Here is a 19,049-nt window from a genome sequence, read left to right as displayed (position 1 = left end):
CATAAAAAAGTGCCAAAAAAACACCCCTAACAAACAAAAACACACACACCTTAACAAAAACAAAAGCAAAAAAACACCTTTTGCCTTCTGTTTGGACCGATGTGTAACTGCAATGGTCAGCTTAGCCCCTCCCACATATTAAATACATACACAGAAAAAAAGTTACAAACATTACAAATTTAACCAACAAGGAATAATAATAATAATAATTTTAAAGAATTAAAAAGCCAATTGGATATTTTAACTAATATTATATCTGGAAGTGTATTCATATGTGTACATACTTATACTCACACATACACACACATACGAATGCGTATTTGTATACATATACGTACATACACATACACAGACATGTATGTACCTACATAACCTTATTAAGCTGAATTTAATATAGTAGTTACATACAACCTATATTTACTCAAAATATGTAAATTAACACACTCAAAAACAGGAATTATGTTGACGTTATACGTATACAAGAGGAAAAGTAGAAAAGAAAAAGAAAAAAAAGAAGAGGGGGGAGTAGTAATATACAGTGCATTGATCTGGCATGCCGCCTAGACTTCTTATCAAGTATAACCCAAGTGAAGCTTCAGAGGAGCAGTAAATAAAAAAGATAGATGGCTGGATTCCAACTCAAGAAACTGAAGAAATCGAATCCTTTGTTTTGATTTTAATGCCAGTGAGAAATGATTCTGCAGCATCAGAACTTAAAAACGTCTTCATCTGGCCTTTAAAAAAAAAAATGGGGCAGGATATTTGATATGATATTGCAAGTTAATTTGTTTTGCCAGATTTCTTGCCATGGTAAATTGTCTTCTTCTATCAGCGATTTCTTTAGTATAATCAGGAAAGAGCATAATCTTGTCGTTTGCTGGCCCCTACCAAAGCTCACCCCGCTCTCTTGCTTAACGCATAAGATAATTTTTCGTAGAGGCACATAAAAATTGAACGATAACAGGATCCCCTCTGATGCCTCATGTAGAACCAGGAACATGATAAGCATGCTCAATATCAAGTGGAAAATCAGAAGGCAAAGCCAATAACTCACACAGAAATTTATCCATGAATTCAGCAAGATGGACACCTGTAGCCAGATCTTTAAAACCAAGAATACGGAGGTTAGCTCTCCGAGCAAAGGCCTCCAGTTGAGAAATTCTAGCAGACAGAACATTATGAGAGGCATCCATAGCAGTTTCATGAGCAGTAACCCAGTCTTGAAGTGTTTTAAGTCAAGTCGACTCCATCTTTTGAAGACAAATATTCATCAAATCCACAGACCCTTGAAGGGTAGTGATGGAATCCTGAACTGTTTCAAGCTTCTTTGACTGCACTGATAATTGCAAAGACATAGTTTTTATCAAAGCAAGCAACTCCTCTCCCTCTCCTGCATCTTTAGAAACCTTTGCTGCGGGGGCAATTGGGCTGTAGGCAGCGTTCCCAAGCCTTTCTTCCCACTCGATGTTGCCATCCTCCTCTCACTTCTGAAAGCACAACAAGCACATATGAAAGTGGAAACAGAAAACAAAAGCTTAAGTGAGTTCAATTGCAAATAAGTCCTCCTAAGCCCCCGACCTTCCTTTGTTGAGTGGGGAAGTCAGCAGGGGACATCTACTTGCATTTGCTTGGGTGAGGGCCAGTGCGTGAGAAGATGCTGGGGATGAGGTGGCATGCACAGCCCCACCCCTCTTGCTTGTACTGCTTACTCATGTTGCCTGAATAGGGCTTAAGTGTATGTCTTTGGAATCAGGCTCTGGTTGGTAGATGTCAGGGTTTTAGTAAAAAAAATAAAGTAGATCCCACAAGACTGAAGTCTACCCAGCACCGCTCTGATGAGGTAGTATCAAATGTGAGTCATATGTAGAGTAGTCCCATTGAAATGGATGGGATTTAAATTAGATATGACTAACTTAAGTCTAATTCATTTCAATGCATCTACTCTATGTAGGACTAATATTGGATACTACCCCATTGGTTGCAACCCTGCTAATACAAATTCCTAACAGCAGTTGAGTCTTTCAAATCCTCTGTTCATGTTCCAGTGAAAAGGGATTCCTTTCTCCCAAAAGATGATCACCATTTTGCTTGAAGAGCAGCTCTTAAAATTCTAAGTCACCTGCTTTCCATCTTATGCCTTTTAGTATTCCTGACCCTGCCAAAGATCATCATTATCATTATAATTAAGAGGAATGCTGGAGAACTAAAAATGCACCACGGTTTGATTATCCATCTTAACAGGACACATCTGTTGCTGCAAATTTTACTTTAAAATTCTTCTTCAACCATTTAAGTGGATTTTTTGATGTATTTTATGGGATATCATTTAAAGGCAGTCTATTACTTTCTTGGTGTTGATTCCACAAAATACAAAACTCCCGGAATTATTACTTACAGCTAGATGTATGAAATACTTCTTAAATATAGAGAAAGATATCTTGAATTGAATGATCTGCTACTCTTTCTCTGGAATATCAGGTTTGCAACTAATTCATCTTTCAGACCATAATCATCAGATAGTAGTGGTTGTAAGATACAATACTGTAATTAGAAGACGGAAATCTATTAAAAATAAAGTGAAAACCACAATATAATGGAAATCATAACACTTTCTCTACTTCAGCACTAACATACCTGCTAATTGTACCTTATATAATACTGCACCTATTCCCTCACTATGTGCACCAATTATTGGTATGTATGAAATTTGTAGGTAAATAATACAGCCAAATTAACAACTGCAGTTTTTTGACTGGCATAATAATTCTCTTGGGAACCAGATCTTATAACCTGTGTCATGTGTAGTATAGAATTCCAAAATTTTGAAAATGCTTTGATACCGAGTTATTGTGCAACAATAAAATGTGCATGAGTGCACATCAAAATGTGAATAACAGATGGCTAGCATATAAGGTATTATTTTATAGTGTGACACTGATTTTTTTAAAACTGTGGCAAAATGCAGTATTACTAAAGACAGGATTGTTCTGTATTTTACTCTTGTATTTTTATTTTTGCCTCCATTGTAATTCTCTTTTTCCAATTCACTGATACCAAGGGGAATCCAAGCTTTGTAATATGTCAGCTTGTCTTGTGCAAACCTCTGTCCTGTTAACCCAACATGTGACCACCATTTCCCATGTTCAGGGCTGATCTAACTGCAGGAGCATCTGAAAAGGTCATTGGGGTAGCAATATTTTATGAGAACAAATGAAGCTGTGTGCAGTCTAAGAGGTGCACATTAGAAACCCTTGTGAGGCTTCAGAGGATGCGGAGGCATAATTGTAGTGCCTGTCCCCTAATAAATAGCCTTTGATAAATTACTTCTAGTTTTGCCTGAGAATTCAAGGATTCTGCCTCTGTTTTTAGAAACTTTGTCTATCCACTAGTGCTATTACACAAATATCCTATAACGGTAATAATATTTAAGGGATGAATCAAATAAAAGGGGTCCTGCTGCAACCCAGATGAAAGGGCAGCTGAAGGTGGTGACGAGGTTTCACTGATTCATTTCTATTAGCCCTAGTATGTCTCCAAGTTTGCATTTCAGCCTGAAGTTTTAAAATCATAGATTAGGGGTTGGAAACCTGGCGTCCCCCAGATGCTTTGGACTACAACTCCCATCAGCCCCAGCCAGCATGGCCAGTGGTGATGTGAGATGTAGTCCAAAACATCTGGGGGGAATCAGGTTGCCTGTCCCTGTCATAGATGGACTGGTGTCAGTAAATCCCTGGTTTGATCAACCCTTATAATGGCGTCCCTTCACTATTTCCTAGTGCATTTACAATGTCATAGACCGACATGAGTTTAAGTTGGAAGCAGTATGATTCCTCTGTTTTCTTCAGTCCCTTTGTTCATGACATAGGGCAAGCTACCGGATGCTCTGAAGATGCCTCATTCCTGCAGTTTCTTCACTACCACACTGTGAACACCTTGTTCCTATCACATTAATCAAGAAACCTCTGTCAACTGTTTGGAGTGCATGTACTAAGCTTTTGGCAAGGCAAAGTTCTGAGGTAATTACCACATAAAAGAGGGCATTTTGATCTACCCCAAATGGAAATGATTAATAATGTGGGTATATTTATTAGGCTGTATTCTTCTGACCAAATGTCAAGGACCTATTTATTTAATACTGGAAGATCTGTATCTCTGGAATAGAGCTTTCATGTTCAGATATAAGAAATAAACCAATAAAATGTGGTTTCCACAGTTATTACTGCAGCTGCAGCAGTGCTATAAGATGGAAGCTTTTCATCAGAGTCTTGTCCAGGACTGGCTATAAGAATATTTAGAAAACAGTCCTTTAATGTTTGTTTGTTTGTTTAAAGCATTTTAAAACCACCATTCCTCCTAGGATATCAGGGCAATGTACAAAAGGCATAAAACCAAAATATGCCACCAATGCAATACAATAAAACACAAAACAACATCACTATAAAAACAAACTGAAGGCATAAAAAACAAGTGCAAGCAGAACATAAATCAATATCACACTTCAGAATGCCTGAGAAAATAAGTAGGTTCTGAAATGATAGAAATGTCTGTCCCAGTTGAGCTTCCATAGGGCGGGCATTTGAAAGATGGAGTGACACCTCAGAGAAGGCCATCTCCTTAGTTCCTACACAACAGATAGAAGTTCCTTGATAGAGGAACAAGATCTTCTCTGAAGATCTTTAGGCGCAGGCAGGTTGGTAGAACAGGGAGGTTGGTAGAACATCCTTTGTGTGTGGCAGCTTATAGGTAGTCCCTTTAGGGCAGGACAGGGAGGTGAGGAAATAAATTCAGACATAGACTTGGATGGGTTAAATAATTGGCTACAACTTTATTGCTCCAGCTTGGAATAGAGCTGGCGGGGGGGCACAGGGCATGAATCTGTTAATCGGACTACCCACCTGCAGTTCTATCCCATCAACCTGGCCTGCCTGCCAGGTGCTTCATTGCGGGGGCAGAGTCAAAGGCACACCCCACGGTGCAGACCATTGAACTGAGCCCCTTTCTGCCTCCTTGGGGTGTGGCCCAGATTGCAGCCCCAGGCTGAGCTGGGTCTTAATGCCACACATAAACCCATGGTCCTTAAGGGGACCCCCTCTTGAAGGGCAAAACGGGGCGCCCAATCTTGTTCCCCTTACCAATGGATTCAGCACAATGCCTTCCATGCCTACAAAGTTATTTATTTACTTATTTACTTACTTACTTATCTATTTCATTTCTGTACCACCTAATAGCCGAAGCTTTCTGGGCGGTTCACAAAAATTAAAACCAAAAAGTACACAGTAAAACAATACAAAAATATAAAATCATTAAAACCACATTATAACAATACAACCAGAATAAAACCAGAATAAAACCTAGCAGTAATGGAGAGATTTAAAATACAGATTTAAAACAGCAAAGCTAAAAGACTAGAAAGCTAAATACTAAAATGCCTGGGAGAATAAAAAGGTCTTCACCTGGCACCGGAAGGAATGCAACATAGGTGCCAGGCAGACCTTGCTAGGGAGCTCATTCCACAGCTGGGGTGCCACAGCAGAAAAGGCCCTCTTCCTAGTAGCCACCCGCCTCACTTCCTTTGGCAGGGGCTCATGGAGAAGGAATGCCGGGATGATCTTAAGGTCCAGGCAGGCACATATGGGAGGAGGCAATCCTTCAGATAACCTGGCCCCAAGCCGTTAAGGACTTTGGATGTTAATACCAGCACTTTGAATCAGGCCTGGAAATGGACTGGCAGCCAGTGCAGCTGGAAAAGTACCAGTGTAATATGACCTCATTGGACAGTCCCTATTAACAATCTTGCTGCCCTATTTTGGACCACCTGAAGTTTCCAGACCGTTTTCAAAGGCAGCCCCATGTATAATGCATTGCAGCAATCCAAACAAGAAGTTATCAGAGCATGGATAACTGTAGCTAGGCTATCTCTGTCCAGATAAGGGCGTAGTTGGTATACCAGCCTAAGCTGATAAAAAGTGCTCTGTGCCACTGAGTTCACCTGTGCCTCAAGTGACAGTTCTGGGTCCAAGAGCACCCCCAAACTATGAACCTGATCCTTTAGGGGAGTGCAACCCCCTCCAGAAAGGTTGAATATCACCTAGCTGGGCAGACAAACCATGAAGTTGCGATTTAGAACAGTTATGCTTGTCAGGCCAAACAAATCCAAATATCACCGAGTTCATATTCTTGCAATGGGGACAGTGAAAACCCTGCACCATGGTGCCAATCTGTGTGCAGTTGAAATTCCTTCCCAGCCCTGTTAACCGGCACCTAACTGTAATCCATGGCAAGGAATGAGCTACCCTGGAGTGGGTGGGTGGGGAACTCAGCCATGGCAATGCCAAAGCCACGTGCGCGGCCCCACTCTCAGTGGCCTCTGGCAGACAAGAGGAAGGGGAGTTTTTCTTCCAGTCTGCCAACAAAGCCCTCTTCCCACTGAGCTAACTTAGCCCCTGATTGGCTGCAAGCCTGCTATGTGTGTGCGCACTTGGCGCTGCTGCCGCGGCTTAGCTGCCCCCTCCCTGCCTCCCCATTGGGACCGCAGGCCACCAGCACATCGCTCCCCAGGTAAGCTGGGAGTTGCATTTATAGCTGGTGTGCTGCACTCAGGCCGGTGGGCTAAATCTGGCCCACCTGTGGGCCAAGTCCAGCTCTCCAGGGTTCCTCAGATGGCCATGCCCCCTTCACACGGCCCCAGCTTCTTTCCCCCAACTGCTGATCATTTGGTGGTTTCCTGGCTTTGGTGCCTTTCTCCCCTCATTCTAGAAGGTTGAGCTGCCTCTCCAAAGACTTAATTGCTGGCAGGAAGAGCTTTAAGCTAAAGTATGGTGGTGTTTGGGGCATTTTTGGCCCTCCCCTTTTGCCTTTGGCCCTGCCCATCACCGAAACAAGAACTGATTCACATCATGCTTTTGGCAGGCATATTTAATTTCCCTAATTTTACAGATGAAGGAAGTTAGTTGCTGAGAATTCAGTTCTACTGCCCTTAAAATACATAAACACAGGCTATAGTAAGGAATATGGAGTATGTGGAACCATACTCTGGGGGCTCACGTGTCTCCAGCCTCATAAACCACATTTGCTTGTCTGCCAGCCTTCACCCACAGCCACAGGCCCACACAAGTGAAGCCACACACATCTGGGGACGCCTTGGCATTCTTGTCCAGCCCCCTTCAACCTTCTGAAGTAAGGCCAGTATTTCTCCTGGACATGCTACCAATATCCCAAATGTTCTCCTTGCTCCCCACGACAGTCTAGCTACTTTGTTCCAAGTTACACATGAGTCTAAAAGAGCCCAGTACAGGAACCAGTGTGGGTGTCCATTGGCAAATGGTACATAGTTAAATCCCTTTCATGGATCACTGCCTTGTTGTGGCGAAGGGGCTTGCGTAACTCAGCGAAGCCATAAGCTATGCCGTGCAGGGCCACCCAAGACGGACAGGTCATGGCAGAGAGTTCTGACAAAATGTGGTCCACTGGAGAAGGAAATAGCCACCCACTCCAGTATTCCTGCCAAGAAAACCCCATGGAATGTATCACAAGGCTAAAAGATATGATGCCCGAAGATGAGCCCCTCAGGTCGGAAGTAGGGATGGCGGAGAATTTCTCCACGAATCTTCGGGAGGCCGAATGCTGACACATTTGGCCCCCCGAAATTGGTGGGGAAATTCTCTGCCGACACCCCGCCCACCCCCCGGGATGGGACTTACCGTGGCCGAATGTTCCTCTTGGCGGTGGGTCCCAGTGGCGTTTCAGCGGCGTTTTGTGGGGGGCGGGGGCGGCGGCCGGCCTCCTGACCGGCTGCCACCGCCGCCATTGCAAAAAAAAAGAGTAAAGTAAAAAACAACAACACACACCCGTGATAGGCTACGTAACGATTTACGTAGCCTATCACGGCTAGATTTCCAAAGTCAGCCATGATAGGTTACGTAAATCGTCACGTAGCCTATCATGGGTGACTTTTGAAAAAAAAAAAAAAAAGCGCGTATGCAAATGGCGGCGGCCCATGGGCGCCGCCATTTGCGTTCCTTATTTTGGCACGACTAGTCTATGTAAAGATTTACGTAGACTACGGCAAAAATAAGGGAACGCTATTTGCATTGCCCTTATTTTCGCTGTAGTCTACGTAAATCTTTACGTAGACTAGACGTGTCAAAATAAGGAACGCAAATGGCGGTCCCCATGGGAGCCACCATTTGCGTACGCGCTTTTTTTTTTCCAAAGTCACCATGATAGGCTACGTGACGATTTACATAGCCTATCATGGCTGACTTTGGAAATCTAGCCATGATAGACTACGTAAATCGTTACGTAGCCTATCACGGGTGTGTGTGTGTGTGTTGTTGTTTTTTACTTTTTTTTTTGTGGCCGGGTAGACGGGGCGCTCCTACCCGGCCTGAACTTCAGGGGGAGAACCAAATTGCCTCCCCCCCCCCACGAAGCAAGCTTCGAGAACAGGTAAGGGAGTTTCGTCCATCTCTAGCCGGAAGGTGTCCAATATACTACTAGGGAAGAGCAGAGGGTATTTCCAAGTAGCGCCAGAAAGAGTGAAGCGACTGGGCCAAAGCCGAAAGGACACTCAGCTGTGGATATGTCTGGTGGTGAAAAGAAAATCCGATGCTGTAAAGAACAACATTGTTTAGGAACTTGGAATGTAAGATCAATGAATCAAGGTAAGCTGGAGGTGGTCAAACATGAGATGGCAAGACTGAACATCGACATCTTGGGAATCAGCGAACTAAAATGGACAAGAATGGGCAAATTTAATTCAGGTGACCATCGTATCTACTACTGTGGGCAAGAATCCCTTAGAAGAAATGGAGTAGCACTCATAGTAAACAAAAGGGTGGGAAAAGCAGTACTGGGGTACTATCTCAAAAGTGACAGAATGATCTCAGTACGAATCCAAGGCAAACCATTCAACATCACAGTAATTCAAGCCTATGCCCCAGCCACTGAGGCCAAAGAAGCTGAGGTTGATCGGTTCTATGAAGACCTACAACACCTTCTAGAACTAACACCAAAAAAGATGTCGTTTTCATCATAGGGGACTGGAATGCTAAAGGAGGAAGTCAAGAAATCACCGGGATAACAGGCAAGCATGGCCTTGGTGTACAAAATTAAGCAGGACAAAGGCTAATGGAGTTTTGCCAAGAGAACACGCTGATCATAGCAAACACTTTTTTCCAACAGCACAAGAGGCGACTCTACACATGGACATCACCAGATGGTCAATATCGACATCAGATTGATTATGTCCTTTGCAGCCAAAGATGGAGAAGCTCTACACAGTCAGTAAAAACAAGACCTGGAGCTGACTGTGGCTCAGATCATGAGCTTCTTCTAGCAAAATTTCGGCTTAAATTGAAGAACGTTGGGAAAACCACTAAACTGTTCAGGTTTGACCTAAATCATATCCCTGATGAATATACAGTGGAGGTGAGGAATAGATTTAAGGGATTAGACCTGATAGACAGAGTGCCTGAGGAACTATGGACAGAGGTCCATAACATTGTTCAGGAGGCAGCAACGAAATCCATCCTGAAAAAAAAGAAATGCAAGAAAGCAAAGTGGCTGTCTGACGAGGCTTTATAAGTAGCTGAGGAAAGAAGGGAAGTGAAAAGCATGGGAGAAAGGGGAAGATATATCCAACTGAATGCAGAGTTCCAGAGAATAGCAAGGAGAGACAAGAAGGCCTTCTTAAATGAACAATGCAAAGAATTCGAGGACAATAATAGAATGGGAAAGACTAGAGATCTTTTCAAGAAAATCGGAGATCTCAAGGGAACGTTTTGTGCAAAGACGGGCATGATAAAGGACAAAGAAGGCAGGGACCTAACAGAAGCAGATGAGATTAAGAAGAGGTGGAAAGAATATGCAGAAGAACTATACAGGAAAGATCTGAATGTCCCTGATAGCCATGATAGTGCGGTCACTGAACTTGAGCCGGACATCCTCGAGAGTGAAGTCAAGTGGGCCTTAGGAAGCCTTACTAACAACAAAGCTAGCGGAGATGACAGTCTTCCAGCTGAGCTATTTAAGATCCTAAAAGATGATGCTGTTAAAGTGCTGCATTCAATATGCCAACAAATTTGGAACACTCAACAGTGGCCACAAGACTGGAAAAGGTCAGTTTACATTCTAATTCCAAAGAAGAGCAATGCCAAAGAGTGTTCAAACTACCATACAATTGCTCTCATTTCACATGCCAGCAAGGTTATGCTCAAAATCCTACAAGCTAGGCTTCAGCAGTATGCGAACCGAGAACTACCGGAAGTACCAGCTGGGTTTCGAAAAGGCAGAGGAACTAGAGATCAAATCACCAACATTCGCTGGATCATGAAGAAAGCAAGAGAATTCCAGAAAAACATGTATTTCTGCTTCATTGACTATGCTAAAGCCTTTGATTGTGTGGACCACCACAAACTCTGGCAAATTCTTAAAGAGATGGGGGGACCAGACCACCTTACCTGTCTCCTGAGAAACCTGTACAAGGGTCAAGAAACAACAGTAAGAACCCGAAATGGAACAACTGATTAATTCAAAATTGGGAAAGGAGTATGACAAGGCTGTATATTGTCGCCCTGCTTATTTAACTTATATGCAGAGTACATAATGAGAAACGCCAGGTTGGATGAATCACAGGTCGGAATTAAGATTGCCAGGAGAATTATCAACAACCTCAGATATGCAGATGATACCACCCTAATGGCAGAAAGCAAAGAGGATCTAAAGAGCCTCTTGTTGAAGGTGAAAGTGGAGAGTGCAAATGCTGGTTTGAAACTCAACATTAAAAAAACAAAGATCATGGCATCTGGCCCCATCACTTCCTGGCATATAGAAGGGGAAGAAATGGAAGCAGTGACAGATTTTATTTTCTTGGGCTCCAAGATCACCGCAGACGGTGACTGTAGCCATGAAATTAAAAGACGCTTGCTCCTTGGGAGGAAAGCTATGGCAAACCTAGACAGCATAGTAAGAAGCAGAGACATCACCTTACTGACAAAGGTTCGTATAATCAAAGCTGTGGTTTTCCCAGTAGTAACATATGGCTGTGAGAGCTGGACTATAAGGAAGGCTGAGCGCCGAAGAATTGATGCTTTCGAACTGTGGTGCTGGAGAAGACTCTTACGAGTCCCCTGGACTGCAAGGAAGTCAAATCAGTCAATCCTAAAGGAAATCAACCCTGACTGCTCATTGGAAGGACAGATACTGAAGCTGAAGCTCCAATATTTTGGCCACCTAACGTGAAGAGAAAACTCCCTGGAAAAGACCCTGATGCTGGGAAAGATTGAAGGCAAAAGGAGAAGGGACGGCAGAGGATGAGATGGCTAGATAGCATCACGGATGCAATGAATATGAACTTGAGCACGCTCCGGGAAAGAGCGCAGGACAGGAAGGCCTGGCGTGCTATGGTCCATGGGGTCACAAAGAGTCGGACACGACTGAATGACTGAACAACAACAACAACCCATGCTATTTGGTCTGTTGGCTTGATGCTAAAATCATGTCCAGGTCTTTCTTTAAGATTTTTTTTTACTTTATTTGTAAAAGAAGAGAAAGAGAAGTATACTTAACTTTTAGGACCGCCTGTCCAGGCAGAAAAAAGAAGTACCTGGCTTTGCACTTTTCTTTTATACCTCCAAATCCTGTTGCATGAGCTCAGGATACAGCCAGGGATTCTCCACCCCCGAGGATGTTTTGTGTTATCTGCTTGCAGGGAAATTATGCAAGAGCTTAAGAGAAGGTGCCCCACTTTAAGTACCGATGGAGATCGCAGGCCTACTTTACAAGGCTGCTGTTAATAGCCACAACTAGCAGCACAATTTCCCCCTACATATAAATAAATGAGATGCAAACAGCCTAATTTTTTTAATTAAAATTTCACTTTTGTTTCCTATGTACATAGCAGCTTAAAAGGCTGCTATTGCAAAATCTTCTGTCTCTCAAGAATTAGGGAACCCTACGACTGAACAACAATAACAACATGGTTAAATCTCCCCCAGCAGAAGCCTAATTTCAGCTGGGTCCCTAAACTCTAGGTTTAGGGTTTGATGAAGTGTCAGCCCACGTCCAGATAATTCTACTGTTTTCAGTAAAACTCTAGTTAACACTGATTTATGAAAGGTTTGGGCCAAAATAATGTAACAATGCACAGCCCTTAAAGAAACAAAGGCATTGTCAGATTCAGTGCCTATTGCTTACGAAGTATTAGCTCTATCTGCAACTATAGGCAGGCAAGTACTTGCTAGTTTTTTAAACTGTTCTTCATGTGGATTGGATAGGATCTAGAGCAGGGGTACTGGAACTCCCATAATCCCTTGGCCGTGCTGGCTGGGGAATATGGGAATTGTAATCCAAAACATCTGGTGAGCACCAGTTTGCCTACTACAGCCTGATCTAGACATATAGAAAGCTCTGCCCAGGAGGGTTGTAGCTGGTGGTTGTAGCCTGGGCTGGTGAAATGGACTGTATACCACAGGAGCTACTTGGCCTCCTGTGACAACAATGGATACAGCATCCCTGCAAAACTGTGACCCTGATCCTTAGAGGGAGTGTGATCATATCCACAACAGAATGTACCCAACCTCCATGGTCAGCTGAACCACCTACCAACAGAACGCCTGTCTTGTCTGAATTATACTTGAATTTACTGGCTGACATCCAATCTATTACCAGTCGCAAAGACCGGTTCAGCACTTCTACCACTTCACTTGACTTTGATAAAAAGGAGAAGTAGGACTGTGTGTCATCAGTATATGAGTGACCTCACTTAGGATAAATTCAGTTAATTTCATATCCATCTTTAAAAGCATGGGAGACAAGATGGAACCATGCAGGATAGTCATCTATTGGGGTGACCAAAGCTGTTTCCATGCCAAAACCAAGTGTGAAACCAGATTCATATGGATCAGTTTCTTCCAAGAGTGACTGGAGTTACGCAGCAACCACCCATTCAAACACCTTACCAAAGAGGGAGATGTTTGTGACCAGCCAATAGTTGTTATAATCCTCAGGGTCCAAGGAGGGTTTCTTTAGGAGTGGTTCCATAATGGTCTCCTTCAATGTGGCAAAGGCCCCTTCCAGTAACATTAATTATCTCCTGGACCAAGCCTGTTTTTCCCTACTAGATATTATATACCAAGAAGACCAAGGATCAAGTGGGCACGTGGTTGGCTGCATGCCACCATGCACCTTGACACATTCTAAGGTCCCAAGAACCGGAACTGAGCTGACTATGAGAAGGGAGCTAAAAGAAAATCCTCCAAAGTCCAGATCATGTCCTGTGAACTTGAAAACACCAGATCCAGATTGTGGCTGATATCATATTGGGCTGATATCATATGGGGACAGCTCCATGTGTGGAGCCGCACACAAATCACAAATTTCTGTGTTGTCCACAAAAGCAGCTTCAGCATAGGTCAGCCTTCCCCAACCTAGTGCCCTCCAGATGGGTTGGAATGCAATTCCCGTCATTCCCAGCCAGCAGACCAACACATATGAAAGGCACCAAGTTGGAGAATACTGTTGAGCTCTCCTAGAACCACAGGATTGGGACTCCTCTGCTGTATAAACAGTATCAGCTCAGGCAATGAGAGACTGTGAAGCAGTGCTGTAGTCGACACCAACACATTGGTAGGCAAGCAGATGTTTTGGACTACAGATCCCATAAGCCTGTTAGTATGGCCAATGGTCAGGAATGCTGGGAATTGTAGTCCAAAACACCTGGACAGCACCAGTTTGGGGAAGGTTGCACTGACAGGAATAGTCAGCCTGCCTCAGTTGCCCAAACACTAAAACCAGGTCTTATCTGGATAGGAACCCTGGAGACGGAGATGCTAGCCTTTCTGAGAGCACAACAACCACCCCTCCAGCCTATGTTGGTGCTGCACTGGAAATCCAGGTGGAGAATGCGGAGAGAGATCAAAACCTGTCAGCTCACCCAGCCAGGTCGGCTCCCTCATCCATGATCAGGTCCTGGATGGTCCAGGTTGGCTTCCTCATCCATGATCAGGTCCTGGATGGTTGTTGTTTTCTAAATTGCAGATTTAGCAATTGGACTGCAAGACAGGTTGGCAGGGCAACTCAGATGCCTTTGGCAGGGGGAAGAGCCAGTAAGGAAGGTGGCTTTTATATACCCAATCTCTCTTCCCGATTCAGTGGCTTGTCCAAATCCTACTGCCATCTCTGCTCCTACTGGAATTGGAAGCAAATTTAATTGGGGTGGCCCTCCCTGCCTCTATGTATTATCACTGTTCAATAGGCAGATATACAAACTGTTCTTGCTAAATAAAACACAGCTGAACTACCACACAATAAAATAATGGCAGATGGGAGATGGACAGCCGTGCTTATGCAATGTCTGCAAAACAAGGAGCTTAATAGCAGCAATAGTTTGAACTGAAGTGCCATAACGGTATGTGAAACCAAATCAATAAAGATGTGTGAGCAGCTGCAGCGGCATGATAGACTGAAATTTATGTTTGAGTGCAAATGGCTAGAGCAGATATAGAAAATATAGTAAAACAGCCATAACATTATAAAAGCCAGGGTCAAATCTAAAGCCAACTCCCAATGCCGCCAAGTAAATCAAGTATAGTGCAACATAAATAACTGGCACAGTGCTGTTCTCACTCAGGTCCGAACTATACAGGGTGTTATTTGTACTTTGGAAAGTGCATACTCCACCTAGACACTTTTATTTTGGAGGGAAAAGAGCCACAGGCCCCCAGTCTAGAGCATGCTCCTGAACCAGATTAGGGTCCTGTGCTGGTTTTCTGCTGAAAATTGGCTCTCCCAGCCTGCTCCTGAAGATGCTGTTTGCAGTAAACAACAGTTTAGGGAGTAAATAGCAGTTGGGAGGAAGGAGTTTCAGCAGAAAACTAGTGTGGGGCCCCAACTCATCACTGTTTTTCATGGAGAATAAGGCCATCAGGGGCTACTAGTCCTGATGGCTCTATGCTACCTCCAGTATCAGAGGCCATACGCCTATGTACACCCGTTGCTGGAGAACATGGGTGGGAGGATACTGTTGCACTAATGTCCTGCTTGTGGGTTTCCTGAGGGCAACTGGTTGGTCACTGTGTGAACAGAATACTGGACCAGATGGACCCTTGGTCTGATCAGCATGGCCCTTCTTAGGTTCTTAACCTGGATCAGGAGCATGTTTTGGAGGAAAAGGAGCTGTGCTCTCTACAGCTCCTTTTACTCCAAAATAGAACTGGCCAGACTGTGCATGCTTTTTAAAGACAGGAATAACAGCACGTATAGTTTCCAGCCCTCAGAGTTGGTCAGCCCCTCCGTGTCATACCTGGGAGGAACAACCCCCTCTTCCTCCTCTCTCACGAAGAGAAGCGACCTTAGCAATAACCTAATTAAGAAGTCCACTGCAGTGATGACCTTGCCTTCTTTGAGACCCCAAAGAGACAAAAAGTGCTGTTATCCACCAGGGTCAAGCCACCAACAGTGACCACCTACAGCAGTGGCAAGGATATACCTGCCCCCTTCCAGAAGTAGCTAATGGCTGGATTCTTTACTTCTCCAGAGGAGGGCTGCTCCTGATCAGCAAGATGTTTCTCCAGCAACTCTCCATCTCTCTTGCTTCTTTTCTCCTCCTGTCACTCTGGTTGCTCTGGCAAGCAGCAGCATGAGGTCGTTCTCCCTATCTTCTTTCACACAGGATGGGATGCTTGTTTTAAGCTCATGCCCGTTGTACATGTGCCCTATTAAAGGCAAAGAAAACAGGCCATTTTCTTTAGAAATTCTCATATGCAGATTCATGTAAAGACATCCTAATTGTATGCATTTTAGTCAATTAAAGGCACAATCCTATGCATATTTAGATAGAAATAAGTCCTACCATTTGCAGCATTCCCCAGACAGCCATGCTGGAAGTTGTAGGACTCTTTTCTGTCTAAACGCGCATAGGATTCTGCCTTTAACTGACTGAAACTCATACAGTCAAGTTCGGATTTCTTTAGGTGGCCGCCATAGGAGAAACCTAGCTTTTTCTTAGCCATTGAGGGGCTTTCACCATATGATAAACCGAGCCTTTTGACATACCGGCAGCCACATACCGGTTTTTTTTTCTTAGTGAGAAAATATAGAATCAAACTGGAAAAGCAACTTCCCAGAATTTATACTGGAATTTGGTGTCTGAAGGGTGAGAGTGTGTGTGTGCATAGGGGGAAAAGACCAATATTTTTCAGTCTCTACTATGAGTCCATCTTTTCTATACTGTTCTATCATTGCTGAAGGGGAGAAAGAGAATGATAAGGTTTCCTTCTAGGAAATTATTTCAAGGTTCCACCTGACCTAACATTCATTCATTCATTCATTCATTCATTTATCAATCACTGATTGATTGATCACTTGATTGCAGAAGGGCTCTGTCTTCTCTAAGCTCCAATTCAGCTAACCCCCTATCAGAGTCTCTGCTGAAGATGGACCAAACTTGGGAGGTCTGTGTAAGAAACTGCATTTTGCTGGACATGCTCCCGCAGCTAGTAAATGGCTCCAGTGGGAAGGCCAGAGAGTTGGCTCATTTGACATACTCAAATGGAATCTCAGTTTTACAGTGATAGATCCTTAGAGCTCACTTGTCTATTGGATGGGGGATGGGGGTGGGGTGGATGAGGGAAGAGAGCACAAACTGCACAAGGGAAAGGAGTGTAACTTCTTGATTTCTTTCTTTCTTTATTGCTATCGGGGGCAGCATGTGTTCACTGCAGTATAACTGTCATCATATTTTTCCTGCCTTTGCTTGTTCTAGTCTTTGTTCCCTCAAGTATTAACAGCTTACCATCTATCTGGGGATGGAAAGGCTAAGACAACAGCTGAAAGCTATAGCTGGGCATACTGAATTGATGAAAAGTATGGTTAAGGACAAGTCCACCAAGAAATACTGTTAAGATCCTACAGACTTTGGGATCCATGTAGGTTGTATACAGGCCAAAATCAATGCAGCTGTCACATTTCCCTTGGGCCCCCTCTTTCCTGATGCACTCACACACACAAATAGAGAGGCTTCAGTCTCAGGCCTTTAATTAATTAGTAACAGGTTCATTACAGATGCTAATCCTACAGGTTCATTACAGATGCAAATCCTACTAACTTAGGGAGGGATGTCCCACCCTTCCAGTGATCCTTCCCTACGTCGCCTCTCACTCATCACTAACCGGTCAACCATCTGAGCTCCGCTCCTGACGTTTCCCTCTTAGCTCTGCGCCACAGTCTAGCATCTCTTAGGTCACAGTGCCCACTCTCCTCCTTTTCCTCCTTGTCACCCTCCTGGCTTCTCACAGAGGGGGCAAGGGGGGGGGGGCTCCAGGCCTGGCCATCTGGTAGTTAGTAACCTGAAAAGCATGCCTACCCATATCTGAACTGACTTGGGAAAATGCATCCCCCAGTTGTGGCTGTTCCTCTTCTGAATCTGAGCTGCTAACTATCTCCCTGCACTCAAAATCAATCCTGATATCATCCCGGCTTCTATGAGGCCTCCCCCCCTTTTCCCGTGGGGTCCCGGACTTGTGGGAGTAGCACCAGTGGAAATGGCAAACCAGCAAGGGGGCATGCAAATGTTCTGCCAGTTCCCAGGAGCATTCGTCTGGCCCATAGCCCTCCCAGAACTCAAAGTTCTGGCTCTGACATAGAGTATAGCTGCCTGGCTGGGATGCTAGCTCCTGGATGATGTCAGGATTGATTCTGAGCTCAGGGAGATTGTTAGCAGCTCAGATTCAGAAGAGGAACAGCCAGAACTGGGGGATGCATGCTCTTGGTTCTGGCTGTTCCTCTTCTGAATCTGAGCTGCTATCTCCCTGCACTCAGAATCAATCCTGACAGCAGCAGTGGTACATAATAAGGCAAATATCACTCCAGAAAAATGCCAGAATTAACTCAAACATTGTATTTAGACAGCATCTTGTCATCTAAGTCAAATAGCACACTTACTGGCATTTGATCACACTTACATTCTCAATTCAAAATTTGTCTAATAGTTATTTCTGTGTTCAGATTGACCTTACTTACATTAGAATTGGACCCTTACATTTGTTGTTGGATAGGAACATTTATACTTTCTTTTTAGTACTTTAAAAAAAATGGTGTATGTTTTGAGTAAAATGACATTCTTGCTTTGGTCAGATGCCATCCAATTTTGATCACAAAATCTGTTGTACTCTGTGAATTTAGAAGCTTTTGCAGATTGTGGATTTTGGTGCAATCATATTTCGGCAACAGAGCCCATCCTCCCCTCTGCAGCTTCCTGCACCTGGAGAAAAACTGATTTTGATGGTTAAGGAATCCTCCAGTATGGCAAATGATGGGGCTGAAGTGGGAGGCTGGAGTCGGCAGAAGTGTGGGGAAATACATCGAATGAGTGAAAGTGCCACTCAATTCCTGTATAGTCAGTTTTTTCAGTGACATACAGATAGTTTTAATTCTGAGGTTTCGATTGACTTTCTTTTTTCTTTTTTTATATATTTTTCTTTATTTTATCTTTATAAGTGAAATAAACAATACCAAAATTACCAACAACCTAATCAAAAGTTCAATTTACCAACTGTACAATATTCTGATGAGGACACCACAATACAAAGAAAGAGAGAAGAAAAAGGAGAAAAAAAGAAAAAAAGAAAAAAAAGGGGAAAGGGAGGAGGAAAGGAAGTGAAGAAAAAAGAAGAAAACTCCCTCCCCTTCCCTCCCCCTCTCCCTCTCCCTCCCCCTTAAAGATTTGAGTTTAAACCCCAACACCCGCTGGCCTCCGATGCTATTCTATTTTAAAAACTATATCTATAACCTTAACAATCTTACAGTGTAATAAACAACCTTACATTTCTATGTCATATCATCAATCTTATATCAAAGAAATAGGTCTATAATTCATTCCCCAAAGCCTATATTATTAGTAATAATAATAAAAATATAGTATTATATAATAATAAAACTTAATATAAACCTTCAACCATCAGTAATATATTTTATACTAGATATATTATCTATTTTGAAATAAAAAATATAAAGAAAAGTAAGAAAGAATAAAAGATGAAAGAGAGTAAACC

Source organism: Heloderma suspectum, chromosome 7 (assembly GCF_057233095.1).
Source record: "Heloderma suspectum isolate Gila_16-S chromosome 7, 16-S_ref, whole genome shotgun sequence".
NCBI lineage: Eukaryota > Metazoa > Chordata > Lepidosauria > Squamata > Helodermatidae > Heloderma > Heloderma suspectum.
This window is presented reverse-complemented; position numbering follows the sequence as displayed.